We start from the raw sequence: 14,375 nt of genomic DNA, 5'->3' as shown, positions 1-14,375 counted from the left end.
AAACTTGCAAATATTAAATAAAGATAACTCTCCTAATAAATAAATAAAGGTAACCCCCTAATCCTAAGAACTGAAATTGAATAAACAGCTGAAATTCAGTGATGGATTTATTAAAATATCTCCATTCTTAATCTAAGCTCTCTAACTCTCTTAATTTCCCTGTCAAAAATGAGTATAATTGTTGAGCCTTGCCTTATGAGCTGTACTAACAATAAATCTGATACTGCATGGGAAGAACATGCAGCCTTCAGGGCAACCCCAGACTCCATAGGTGGTGGAAACAAGAGGTGCTGTCATTTTGAGGTCAGTTTCCCTGCTGCTGGCTCTGGCAGAAGCAGCCAAGAGCAACATCTCCTCCTCCCCCTTAGGATCTGGGTTTGCAAGGTACCACAGTCAGAATCCCATCTTATTTCATTTACACTCAGGAGTGTTACTTAGCTTTGGTTAATTTTGACTGACCAGGTGACTGTATTAGGCTTGGCTTCACTTTCTTCTGATGGGTTTGAGAAATCTAGGAGTTAGTAGTAAATTTATGAACCACATCTTGGTTTTTGTTCTGGATATTAAGTATAACATGTCTCCCCAAGACATCTCACCATGAATATCATTATTCATCTCCCTCAGATATGATAAATTATAGTTTACATAATTAATCTATAATTGTAATTATTAAGTCTGAGGCCTTTCTTCCCAGGTTTCTTCCATTTGAGGAGTGTCATTTAATTATTTCACATTTGAGAGGGATATTGAGCCTGCTTACTAACTAGAAATATTTGAGTGGGTGTCTCTACCATATCTGTCTTTTTAAAAAATTTTTTCATGTTTAGATAATTGTAGATCCACATGAAGGTCATGCCACTGTGAGAAATAACACAGTGGTTCCTTCCCCTTCACCTCTTTCCCCCAAGGATGACATGGCCCCTAGCACTAGTAGCTGACATAACCAGGAATTGATCCAGATAGCATTTGCCAGCCTTGCTTAGGTTTTTTCAGTTTACGTGCACTTCTGTGTGTTTTGTTTATGTAATTTAATCACATATGTACATTCAGGTATCCATCACCACACTCTAGGTACAGAACACTTATCACCAGGATTCCTCGTTCTGCCTTTTATGGCTGTGCACACCTCTTCCTGCCCTCCTGATACCTTGCAACCACCAGCCTATTCACTCTTTCCATATTATTGTCATCCCCAAAATGTTACATAAGTGAAATAATATAGTAAATAACCTTTTGGAATTTACTTTTTTCACTCAGCAGCATTCCTTTGAGATTTACCCATGTGCATGTGTCTATGTTGGTGAGCTGTGCTATGGGTGTACCAGACTTTGTTTAACTGTACACGTATGGAGGGACATTTGGATCATTTCTAGGATTGGGCAATCATAAATAAAAGTGCTATGAACAAGATTTTGAGTGAACACAGGTGTTTAATTTTCTGATATAAATGGGCAAGGGTTCAGTTGCTAGGTGTTAAAATAAGGGCATGTCTAGTTTTTTAAGTCATTGCATATTAATATCAGATATCAAATACTTCAGGGAATATCTAACACATCTTTCTAACTTTAAGAAAAAGATTTTTCATACCTTTAATACCTTTAGTTTGTGGATTTCAGTTTTTCTTTGCTTCCCTCATAGATAGCTTACTTTTCTGGGCTACTTTATAGTCAGTTTTGTTTTCTTAGTACTTTCTAGTACATTTCAGTATAAAAGACATAATCTCAAGGTTCTTTAAACTTGAGTGAATTTTAATGTGTTCTTATTTTCTGGTTTTTGTTGTTGTTGTTTGTTTTTGTTCTTTTGATACACTCGGGGGATTCAACTTCACTGTCGAAAGAACAGAGAGAAGCATGTGTACCTCGCATGAAGGCCAGTAGAGATTGGTTTGTTGGATGACAAACCAAGAAGAGTTGGGGGGGAAAGGCCAGACCATTCAGGGCCTGGAGGCCATGATTGGGTTTTATTCTAGTGTGATGCCTTGCACACATATGCATTTTAAAATGTGGCTGTGGGAGTTCCCATTGTGGCTCACTAGGTTAAGACCTGACACTGTCTCTGTGAGGATGTGGGTTTGATCCCTGGCTTGGCTCAGTGGGATAAGTATCCGGCATTGCTGCAAGCTACAGTGTGGGTTGCAGATGTGGCTTGGATCCAGTGTTGCCATGGCTGTGGCATAGGCCACAGCTATAGCCCCAGTTTGATCCCTAGCCTGGAAACTTCTATATGCCTCAGGTGTGGCTGTTAAAAAAAAAAAAAAAATAGTGACTATGGAATAGAGAATGATGAGTGTAGAAGCAAGAGGAAAATATTTCCGCATTTCTTTTCAGGAACCATTTTATTTTTCTTCTTTTTGAGGGGAAACAGTTTTCCAACATTGCTTTTCACCTTGGTGGCAGTGGCCAGTTTTTATTAAGTGATATTCAGAATATTTCTCATGTTTATCATCTCATTTAATACTCACAGCAGCTCTTGCAGTTAGGTTCTCTGATGCCATTTTAGAAACGGAGAGAATGTGGGCAGGCAGGGTCCTGTGTCCTGGCCAGTGGGTGGCAGAGCCAGATTTACATGAGACTTTCTGCCCAAGTGGCCTGTGGTCATGGCCTCTCTTGTTCTGGATAGGTTCCTGGGAGGGCAGATCCAGGCACTGAGGACATGAGCCCGTGTTGTGTTAGATGTGAGTATAGATGTGATATGAGTTCTGTAGATGTGAGTGTTAAGATTCCCTTGTCTGGCCTCAGTTTAGTAACAGTGCAGCAAATATTTTTATAATGTTTTATGTCTGTGTTTTTAAGATTAAAAAATTAAGTTACATATATTCTTGGATGAAAAAAACCAGTGAACTCCTTATATTGTTGAGGAAGAATGTAAAAAGAAAAAAAAATAATGAAGAAAAAGAAGAAGTGAAACCAAAAACAAAAAATGATGGGCTTTAGATAAATTATTTTTCATGAGATTTTGTTCATAAAATTTCCCTCTAAACTTCAGAAAGAAGAAGGGGCAAGGAGGCAAGGGGAAGAAAGAAGCAAAGTCATGGTAGTAAAATTTACTGTTGGCCAAAGCAGAATTCTCTCTGAATTTTCTTTTTTTTTCAACTTGCTACTCTGGAAAATGTTGGAAGTGGTCACTAAGTGCACGTATGTGGGTGCTTACCTTAGAATACCCTCTGACAGGCCTTGAGTCAGAGATTATTTGTTAAATGAAGAAGGCCGATTTGGGGGCAGGAGACAGGGCCTTTAAATCTTACATTTTCACTGCCTGTTCTTTATGTAGAGGGTAAGCAACCAAGCAATTTTCAGTGTCTTTTTCTGTAAAATCACTTGTGCAGAGCAGTATTTTTTGTGTACCCATATTTCTGTGTTGATCTTAGTTATATGAAATAAATGCTCTTTTCCCATACTGCTACTTTACTGATGCTTCGAATCTGATGGTGGAGATGGGAAGGTGGCAAGAGAGAAGTACAGGGCAAGGAGCTGAACGGGTCATCCTTCATTTATTCATTCCAGAGGTGTTTACTCCTAGACACTGTGTACCATGTCACTGCATGCATGGAGCTTTCATTATCTCAGATGAATAGACTGTTCTCCAAGGAAGATATACAGATGGCCAGCAAACACAGGAGAAAATGCTCAACATCGCTGATTATAAGAGAAATGCAAATCAAAACACCATGAAATACCACCTCACACCAGTCAGAATGGCCATCATTAATAAGTCCACAAATAACAAGTGCTGGAGGGGGTGTGGAGAAAAGGGAACCCTCCTGCACTGTTGGTGGGAATGTAAACTGGTAGAGCCACAAAGGAGAACAGTTTGGAGATACCTTAGAAATCTATACATAGAACTTCCATATGACCCCGCAATCCCACTCTTGGGCATCTATCCGGACAAAACTCTACTTCAAAGAGACACGTGCACCCGCGTGTTCATTGCAGTACTATTCACAATAGCCAGGACATGGAAACAACCCAAATGTCCATCAACAGAGTATTGTATTCGCAAGATGTGGTATATATACTACTCAGCCATAAAAAAGAATGACATAATGCCATTTGCAGCAACATGGATGGAACTAGAGACTCTCATACTGAGTGAAATGAGCCAGAAAGACAAAGACAAATACCATATGATATCACTTATACTGGAATCTAATATCCAGCACAAATGAACATCTCCACAGAAAAGAAAATCATGGACTTGGAAAATAGACTTGTGGCTGCCTGATGGGAGGGGGAGGGAGTGGGAAGGATCGGGAGCTTGGGGTTATCAGATACAACTTAGAATGGATTTACAAGGAGATCCTGCTGAATAGCATTGAGAACTATGTCTAGATACTCATGTTGCAACAGAACAAAGGGTGGGGGGGGGAAATGTATACATGTAAGGATAACTTGATTCCCTTGCTGTACAGTGGGAAAGTAAATAAATAAAAAAAATAATAACCAAAAAAAAAAAAAGCAAACATAGGTATAGGTTGGCACAGCAAAGCATCTGTGAGGCATTCAGGTGAGTGCTATGCCAGACAGGCCGTGTGGGAGAACGTCACGTTTTCAGTGGCTGCCTACAGCCTCAGTCAAGCTTCCAGTCTAGAGTACCAGAGGAGTGTGGCTAAAGAATTATGGAACAATGGTTTTGTTACTAATTTTTGTAAGAAAAATTATAGATTAACTATTAATATATATTTAAAAATTATAGATTAGAGAATTTCTCCTATTTTTTTTTCTGTTTTATGGAGATGTAGTTGACATGTATCACTGTGTAAGTGCAAGATGTAAAGTATAATGATTTGGTATGCATATATGTGTTACCACAACAAGTGTAATTAATATCAATCATCTCATGTAAATAACAAAAAAAATATTATTTTTTCCTTCAGAATGAGAACCCTTAGGATCTTCTCTCTTAACCATTTTCCTGTATCTCATCCAGGAATATTAACCACAGTCACCACACTGGGCATCCCACCTCCAGGACTTACTTACCTTAGAACTGGAAGTGTGTACCTTTGACCTTCCTCCAATCGCCTCTTCCCCCAAAAATCTGATCTATCAGTTTGATTTGTTGGGTTGTTGTTGTATGTGTGTTTTATTTTTATTTTTTTATTTTTTAAAATTTTATAATGATTTTTATTTTTTCCATTATAGCTGGTTTATAGTATTCTGTCAATTTTCTACTGTACAGCAAGGTGACCCAGTCACACATACCTGTATACATTCTTTTTTCTCACATTATCATGCTCCATCATAAGTGACTGGATATAGTTCCCAATGCTGTACAGCAGGATCTCATTGCTTATCCATTCCAAAGGCAGTAGTTTGCATCTGTTAACCCCAAATTCCCAATCCATCCCACTCCCTCCCCCTCCCCATTGGCAACCACAAGTCTGTTCTCCATGTCCTTGGTTTTCTTTTCTGTAGAAAGGTTCATTTGTGCCGTATATTAGATTCCAGATATAAGTGATATCATATGGTATTTGTCTTTCTCTTTCTGACTTACTTCACTTAGTATGAGAGTCTCTAGTCCCATCCATGTTGCTGCAGATGGCATTATTTTGGTTTTTTTTTATGGCTGTGTGGTATTCCATTGTGTATATATACCACATCTTCTTAATTCATTCATCTGTGGATGGACATTTAGGTTGTTTCCATGTATATGTATCTTAGGTTAAAATGAGAACTCATACAAGTGAGATCTTACTGTATTTGTCCTTCTCTGTATGACTTATTTCACTAAGCATAATGCCTTCAAGGTCCATCCATGTTGTTGGAAATGACAGACCTTCCTTCTTTTTTATGCCTGAAAAATAATATTCTTTGTGTATACTTTAATACACAATGGAATATTTTATGTATATACACAAATATGTATATACAAATACATATATTTATAATATACCTTCATTATCCATTCATCCATTGATAGACACTTAGGTTGTTTCCATAACTTAGCTACTGTAGATAATGCTGCAGTGAACATGGGTGGGGGTGCAGGTATCTCTTCAGTATACTGTTTTCATATCTTTCTGATATGTTCCCAGAATTGGAATTCCTGGATCTTATGGTAGTTCTTGTTTTAATTTTTAAGGATCCTCCATACTGTTTTCCACAGTGGCTGTACCAGTTTACATTCCCACCAACAATGCACAAGGGTTCTTTTTTCTCCACATCCGTGCCAGCAATTTTTCTTTTTTCTTGATGGTAGCCATTCTGACAGATATGAGGGTGATAATCTCCTTGCGTGATTTGTGTTTCCCTAATAATTAATAATGTCAAGCATCTTTCCATGTAATTGTTGACCTGAGTAGTGCATATTCCACTGGCACAGTACTTGTAATTGAAAGATTTTTTTCTTTAGGTTATTATTAAAGTCCAATAAGGAACACTTTATTTGGTGAACATTATTATATTCAAGCAGAGAAATATAAAGATACATTAGAAAATCTGAATGAAACAGATTTTTAATTTGAAGAACTTTTACCATGTCAATATTTGCTTTTCTTATATTACCGTTTTGTGTTGAAATAAATCACAGCAAAGAAAGTATAGAAAACATAGATGTTTAACAAGTACTTCTGAAAGGAGTACCCCTATAACTGTCACTACTCAAAGAATAGAAATAGATGGTTTTCTACCAATTTCAGAATTTTTTTGTTTTTGTTTTTGTTTTTTACTCACTGGAGGAATACAGTGTATTGCTGCCTCATCTTTTTTTTTCATGACAGATGGCCTTAGTATTTTTACCTGTGGGTATTTGTTTGTTTTACTTTGTTTCTCATTTCATTCATTCATTCATACTTTCATTAAGCAACAAATATGAGTCCATTACTGACAGAAATGACCCTGTCAGAACAGTGTAATTAATTTTTCTTTCTTTCTTTTTTAAAATTAATATTAAAGCTTTGTTCTTTAGAGATAAAATAGTATTTTACATTTGAAGATGTTTTAGTAATGTCTGTAAAATTCTACTTATTGAAGCACATTTTGGAAAATCAGACACAAGAAACAAAGCCAAAGGGAGTAAAGATTATTCCATAAGACTGTAAAGGAGAATGACTATAGTGAGTACTCCTGAAGAATGTTGTATTTATACAGTTTCAAGAAATATTGAAAGATAGAGTATTACTATTCCTTATTCTGATGATTAACTGTAATAAATATTCAGGATAGTGCTCCTGGGCCCTTGTAATGCTTTTAGAATTTCTTCATATATAATAGTTTAGAAGTATTAGTAAATGCTATAAAATGTAGAAAACTGTTGACAAAGGTTATCATTGGAAAAGGTAATGGGATAGGTGTTTTGTTTGTTTTTAATATTCCTCTTAAAAAAGAAGAAGTCTGTTAAAAATGAAATATATTGTTTTCACAATTAGAGAAGAAGGGAGGAAAATGTGAAATGATAGAGAGTTCCACTACTTTTACTCAAGAAGTGCTGAAATTTATACCTTTGTGAAAACTTGAATAATGAGGCTGGTTTTCCCAGTAAGACATTTTCACAACACAGTTGGTTGTTACTTGTCCTGGAGCAACCCTGAAGGTTTGGTTTCAGTCTCCTGAGCACTCCTGCATCTCTCCTCACACCTGCATTATCCTTTCCCAAACATTGCTGTGTCCCCGATGCATAGGAAGTTTCCAGCTTCCAGAGTAATGGATCGGCTTCCTTGGAGTGGAGTTCCTTTGGCCCTGTTGGGAATGGGAAGCCAGAAATCTGGCCCCTGCCTCTCTCTCATTGGTTCAGGGGGCCCCTATGAGGCCTGGGACCACCCTGAAATGCCAGACTCCCCACTTGAGTGGTCAAGAGAGAAAGAAGGAATATGAGGGTCAGCATTTCCTATATAGTGACAGTGGTGTGAGCAAAAAGAAGAGCCAAGAATTTTATGTAGCTATGTGTGTATCCTAATTTCCTAATTTCTTTGATGAATTGTTTTTTCATAATTAAAGAATGTCTTGAGTTAGAAAATGTTAGGCTGATTTTTTCTCTCAAAGGAAGTTAGTTGGTAAACTAAGATCCCTCTATTTAGTTGACAAATAATTGTTAGAAAATAGGCATATTTAATCTAAGTCTTCTAATATTGACTGTTTTGTTTTTGTTTTTGTTTTTGTCTTTTGTCTTTTTAGGGCCGCATCTGTGGCATATGGAGGTTCCCAGGCTAGGGGTCTAATCCGAGCTATTGCTGCTGGCCTATTAACGCGGGGTCCAAGCCGCTTCTGAGGCCTACGCCACAGCTCACAGCAATGCCAGATCCTTAACCTATTGAGTGAGGCCAGGGCTCAAACCCTCAATGTCATGGTTCCCAGTCAGATTAGTTTCTGCTGCGCCACAACAGGAACTCTGAATATTGAGTGTTTTAAGGTAGGAAAGAGAGGCATGTGGTTAGCTGTTCATTTAATCTGGCTGATCGTTGGTAATTTGTACAGGGTTTTTGATATAATATGATGAGTTTAAAAACTGCATGTTTATTTAGATTTATAAAATGAGAATGACATGGACGGAAAAAAGTAGTAGGTTTTTCGTTCAAAGTCTTCAAAAAGTCATTTCAATTTTTTCTCTCAAACTCCTTGACCTACCTTTCTTACCACTCTTTGCTTCAAGTGAAGGGACGCTGCTTGTGACCCACTCAGTGTGGGCTGCCTCCAGGTTGCTAGAGAGGTTTTGCTGCAGTTCTTTTGCTTAACTTTCCCTTTCCTGTTGGGTCAAGGAAGCTGCCTTTGGATTATCTCCAGCTTTCCTTTGGCCAGTAAAACCAGCAAGCCAATTAATATCTAGGCTTTATTTTTTCCCCCTTTTTAGATCTAGACCCACATTTTGGTACAGCAGTGGTATTTAATACTGTTCTTTTAGTCATGGACAAAAGGAATTCACATCAATACTCTTGAGTTATTTAAGTCAGAAAACAAACTACGATACTAGTTTGCCCAGTGTTAGAGCTGTGATTTTTGTGTCCCAAATGGCTATAATTTCCAGTGAATATTAAGTATGAGCTAACAGAAGAGTAAAGAGTTCATATGTGACTTTCATAATATCAAATTGTTTCAGAATTATATTAAAAATAGTGATGGGACCTGAGAACAGAGGAAGAAATACTAATACCAAAATCAGCTCTCTGGCTAGCGTATCTGTCACTTCTTAGCTGCTTCTGCCATGTCCATTTTTATCTCTTGTAAGTCTATCTAAAAATCTATGAAATGAGATTTGGTAATACAACAGAATTAAATGATGCCTTCAGGTTCCCTGTAAATTTATTTAACCTATGCTTTCTCTACTTCTTTTTACATGAAAATAAAAATAGTAGTTCTATAGATTGTTTTCTCATATATCTAGGTTTAAAAGAATCTTCATTTCTGTTTCCTGTTGTAAATGATCCCAACATAAGACTGCACAAAGTTATCTCATTCTAAATGAATTATATAGTGGATAAGGAAAAAAAAGTTTTCTCATCCACATCCTCATGGATACCCATTGGATTCATTACCACTGATCCACAATGGGAACCCCTAGGTCAGGTGTCTTCATTGATCCCACCTGCCACTAGTTCAGGCCCCTATTCCCTTGTGCCTGGATTACTATGTCAGTCTCCATCTGGTCTCTCTGCCATTGCCCTTTTCCTCATTTTCAGCCTGTCAGGCTCATCATCCTAAGTAGCAAATCTGATATCATTCTTCTGCTTTAAAAAATTTCCATTGACTGTCTCTCATGTTGGAGTAAATGTTCATCACCATTAAACTCTCTGGGGAGCATTCTTGGTCATGCTCCCAGCCTACCTGACTATTTTTCACGGGTTCCCTTGCTGTGTCTCCCTGCACCTGTCACAACACTATGTATCTCCTTTGTGGATCAGATGTGTCTTTCATGATAATACACTCAGTTACTAAGCCTAGTATAGTTTGTTCATAGTTATGCTTCTGGTGTTGATGTGTTGTACTTATACACGAACTGTAAGCAAATTGTAGCTCTGCAAAGTGTTTCAAGGATATATAAGCTGACCTAGCAACCTGAGCAGTGCCTGGAGTCTCAGTGTTATGAAGTAAATAAATGGTATCAGTGGTGAATGTAAAAATTTTATGTGACACCAGAGTGTAAAACGGGTCCCAAATCGCTGGAGCTGAAGGCACATGTGAATCACTATCTGTGCCTGTTTGTTTTCTGAGAAAATTTGACTTCATCAAGTCTTGCTGATTTCTACTTTGCGATTCTGTGTTGCGCTTTTACCTGGCTCTGTCCATTGTTCCCGTGTAAAGTCATTCATTCTCAGTGCTTCCCCTCAGGGCCACTAGGTATTGCACTTATGATTGCTCTCTCTGGTCTCTCCCTGTATGCCCTTCAAGAGATGATGTCTTTTATACTGTCACACTCAGTGTTCTTGGAAGGAGATAGCACCTAAAACCAGAATATCTGCTTTTCTTTAGTAGTTGTGAATTCATTGTACTCCTACTGGGACATGCACTGCCCCAGCTGATTGTAGATTTTGCCTATTTTAACCCAATTTAAAGTGACTTAACTGATGATTTAGAAGTTGTTTGTTAGGCGTTCCCGTCGTGGCGCAGTGGTTAACAAATCCAACTAGGAACCATGAGGTTGTGGGTTCGATCCTTGGCCTCGCTCAGTGGGTTAAGGATCTGGCATTGCCGTGAGCTGTGGTGTAGGTCACAGATGCAGCTCAGATCCCACATTGCTGCAGCTCTGGCATAGGCTGGTAGCTACAGCTCCGATTAGACCCCTAGCCTGGGAACCTCCATATGCCATGGGAGCAGCCCTAGAAAAGGCAAAAAAAAAAAAAAAAGAAGTTGTTTGTTAGCATATCCCTTATTAATAGTTCCTTGAAAGTGGGAAGGTGTTGAGGGTTGGTGTTGGAGTAAGTATCAGAATAGCATGGTAGTAGGGACACCCTAGATTCTAGCAGCGCATCAGCAAGTTGTTTTTGCCTCAAGGTTTACGGTGTGTTGGCCTTACAGTGGGTATGCTGTTCTGTACAGATGCACACGCAATTTTAGCTTCCTTTAGGATTATTTAGAGGAGGGTGGGTATAAGCTTTAAACACTAGAGGACTCTAGTAACCATCCACAGTAAGTAATTCGCTATTTTGTAATTGTGATCGGGTTGCTGAAATTTTTGTCAGTGCGTTTATTTGTTTTTTCAATTGATGTTAAATTTATAAAAACAGTTAATTTAACAACCATATGACTTTTTAAAAGTTATTTTCAGTATTTCAATCCTATTTTCCGAGCCAAGAATATTACCTACAATGCTATGAAAGATTTTTAAATAAGGACGTCTTTCAAAGAAAGCCCCTGCTTTGTGTGTACTCAGAGGGAAAGGGGTCAATATGCACACTAGATGGTCTCATGTACCACATTTTGGGAAATTTAACCTGTAATAGCCCCTGTCTCAGCTTGGGCAGCCATAACAAATTACCACAGAACGGGCCGTTTAATGCTCACAGTTCTGGAGACTGGAATTCTGAGATTGGGGTGCCAGCATGATCTAATTCTGGCAAGGGCTGTCTTCATGGCATACAGGCAGCTGCCATCTGGCTGTGTGCTCATGAAGAGAGAGAGAGAGATTCAGCTCTCTGGATCTCTCCTTATCAGTACCCTAATCCTATCAGATCAGTGCCTCCATCCTCATGACCTCAATCTAACCTTAGTTCTTTTCCTCAGAGGCCACATCACCAACTATAGCTACACCGGTGAGCAGGCGGCTGGGGGCTGGGAGGGGGATGTTAGGGATTCAGCATGTGAATTTGGAGAGGCAAAAACATTCAGTCTGTGATGTTCTGCTCCTGGCCTTCCATAATTTATGTGCTTCTCACATTCAGAATACATTCATTCTGTCGCAACAGCCCCCAAACTCTTAACTCAATCCAGTATCAACTCCACAGTACAAAGTTTCATCTAGATAGCATCTAAATCAGATATGGATGAGACTCAGGTCCAGTTCATCCTGAGGCAAAATTCCTCAACAACTGGGCTCCGTGAAACCAGGTGAGTTGTGTGCTTCCACACATAATGCTGGGTCAGGCACAGGAAAGACGTATGTCCTAGGCAAGTCCAAAAACCAGGAAGGGAAATTGTATTAGATTTTAAGGCTCAGGGAAAATCCCCTTTTTTTCAGTCCTCTGCCCTCCAGGTCCACTGGAGAAAAGTCACCCCCACAACTTTGTCGGGCTTCTCACCCAAGGCTCTCTGCAGAACTACCCCTGGGCTGGGAGGGGCATCTTGGCCCACCTAAACCCGAAAGATAGCTGTACCTTTTGAAACCCAGGGGGAAAAAAATCAGCCCTGGCCTTGGGCCTGTGGTGAGAGTAGCAGCCCTGATGATCTCTGAACCACCTTCAGGGTTACCCTTCTCTTTTTTGAAGGGCGATGTACATTCACAGGTAGTTCTTTGCCCTGTAAGAAGTCCAGCAGCCTTCCCTCATCTCCTCTGCTCTCTTCCCTTCAGTTCTCACTGGCAATGTTTCTGTTCCTATAGTCAAAAAATCAAGTGATAGTCTAGCCATACCCTTGGTATCCTATTCCCAGCATGCTCTCTCGCTCTCTTTCTTCCTTCCTTCCTCCCTGCTTCCCTCCCTCCCTCCTCCCTCTTCCTTCCTTCCTTGCTTTCTTTCCCTTCCTTGCTTTCTTCCTTGCTTGCTTGCTTTCTGTTCTTTTGAACAGGCTGAGAATTTTCTAGATTTTGAAGTTCTGCTGCTTTTTTTGCTTAACAGTTCCTTCTTCAATTCATGTCTTTCCTCTTGTGTTTTATTGTTAAGAGTCAAGAGGTAAAAAAAAAAATTTAAAAAAATGAAAAAAATAAAAAAGAGTCAAGAGGACCCAAGCTGTACCTTAAATATTTGCTTAGAAATCTCCTCTGCTAAATGTCTGAACTCATGGCTCTCAAGTTTCACCTTCTGCACAACACTGAAAAAATTCAGCCAAACTCTTTGCCATCTTTTAATAAAAACTTCTGTCTTAGTTTGGGCTACTTTAATAATACACCATAGACTGGTTGGCTTATACAACAGATATTTATTTCTCCTAGTTCTGGAGGCTGGGAGTCCAAATCCAAGGTGCCAGTCGATTTAGTTCCTGATGAGAGCCTCTTCCAAATTTGTAGATGGCCACCTTCTGCTGCATCCTCACATCCTGAGAGATCCTCGCTTGTCTCTCTCTCTCTCTCTTTTTTTTTTTTTTTGACTTTTTGTCTTTTTAGAGCCGCACTCGCAGCATATGGAGGTTCCCAGGCTAGAGGTCCAATCAGAGCTGTGGCTGCTGGCCTATGCCAGAGCCACAGCAACGCCAAATCTGAGCCGTGTCTGACCTACACCACATCTCATGTCAGCACTGGATCTTTAACCCACTAACTGAGGCCAGGTATCAAACCCTCATCCTCATGGGTGCTAGTTGGGTTCATTAACCACTGAGCCAAGACTGGAACTGCTATGTCTCTTTTTATATGGGCGCAAGTTCATGAGGACTCCACCTTCCTGTCCTAATCACCCCCAAAGGCCCTGCCTGCAAACACCATCACATTGAGGAGTGAGGCCTCAACATACAGATTTGGGGGTAATTCTCTTTCCTTTAGTATCCAGTAACTTGTTCCTCATTTCTGTTTGATACTTCATCAGAATCACCTTTAATATCCGTATCTCTAGCATGCATCCCAGAACTCCTCCAGCCTCTGCCTGTCACTCAGTTTAGAGCTGCTTCCACATTTTCAGGTATTTGTTATAGGAGCACCCCACTTCATGGTACAAAAATCTGTCTTAGTCGGCTTAGACTACCATAAAAAATAACATAGACAACAGGCCTTAAACAGTAGACATTTATTTTCTCACAGTTCTAGAGGCTAGAAGTTCAAGAGTGGGGTGCCACCATGGCCAGTTTGTAGTGAGAGCTCTGCCACCTCCCCTGGCTTGTAGGCAGCACTTAACCTGAATGTGTGCTTATATGGCCTTTCTTCCCTGCTCAGCAGAGAGAGATAGAGATCTCTTGGTGTCTCTTCCTATAAGGACAGTCGCTAATCTTGTGAGTTCAAGGCCCAACCCTGATGACCTCATCCAAGCTTAATTGCTTTCTCGGAGGCTCAATCTCCAAATACAGCTACACTGAAGGTTAGGGCTTCAACATGTGAACTGAAGTGGGTACACAGACATTTGGTCCATAGTACTCCTTCTCTGGGTTTGTATAAACTTTGCTTAGGATCTATTCTTGGAGCCTTTGTATGCTTTTTCCTAACTTGGATTTCTTTAAAAAAAAAAAAAAAAAAAAGGGGGACCTTCTGTCTCCCATTCACTATCTACAGAATGATAGAGTCTACTGCTACAGAACAAGTCACAGTAACATGTCTGGTGCTAGCACTGTGATTCTGTGATCCCAGGTGGCTGGCATGCTCTGCTAAAG

General features: G+C 39.5%; 1 protein-coding gene across 6 annotated transcripts in view; it reads left to right on the top strand.

The window, feature by feature from the left end:
* Positions 1-14,375, top strand: part of SPIDR (scaffold protein involved in DNA repair) — a 309,901-nt gene that overhangs the window by 103,659 nt on the left and 191,867 nt on the right. The window lies entirely within an intron of this gene.

Source organism: Phacochoerus africanus, chromosome 6 (assembly GCF_016906955.1).
Source record: "Phacochoerus africanus isolate WHEZ1 chromosome 6, ROS_Pafr_v1, whole genome shotgun sequence".
Taxonomy (NCBI): domain Eukaryota; kingdom Metazoa; phylum Chordata; class Mammalia; order Artiodactyla; family Suidae; genus Phacochoerus; species Phacochoerus africanus.
This window is presented reverse-complemented; position numbering and strand designations above follow the sequence as displayed.